Source organism: Buceros rhinoceros, unplaced genomic scaffold (assembly GCF_000710305.1).
Source record: "Buceros rhinoceros silvestris isolate BGI_N320 unplaced genomic scaffold, ASM71030v1 scaffold29798, whole genome shotgun sequence".
In the NCBI taxonomy this organism is placed as follows: domain Eukaryota; kingdom Metazoa; phylum Chordata; class Aves; order Bucerotiformes; family Bucerotidae; genus Buceros; species Buceros rhinoceros.
In genome coordinates this window covers 1-265 of record NW_010426750.1, presented here as the reverse complement: position 1 = coordinate 265, position 265 = coordinate 1, and positions in this window count along the sequence as shown.

Genomic DNA, 265 nt, shown 5'->3' with positions numbered 1-265 from the left:
CTTAGCGGCTGGAGCGGATTAATGGCTCAGCTGAGACCCTCCCCGTGCCCGGGCACCCCGGGGCACTTCAACCAGCCAACCTGCTCCAGATCGGGGATGGGATCGGGATGTTTCTGCTCAGAATCACAGAATCATTTTGGTTGAAAGAGACCTTTAAGATGATTGAGTCCAACCATTCTCCCTGCACTGCCAGGGTCTCTAAGCCACGTTCCTCAGCTCCACATCTCTATGTCTTCTAAATCCCTCCAGGGATGGGAACTCCACC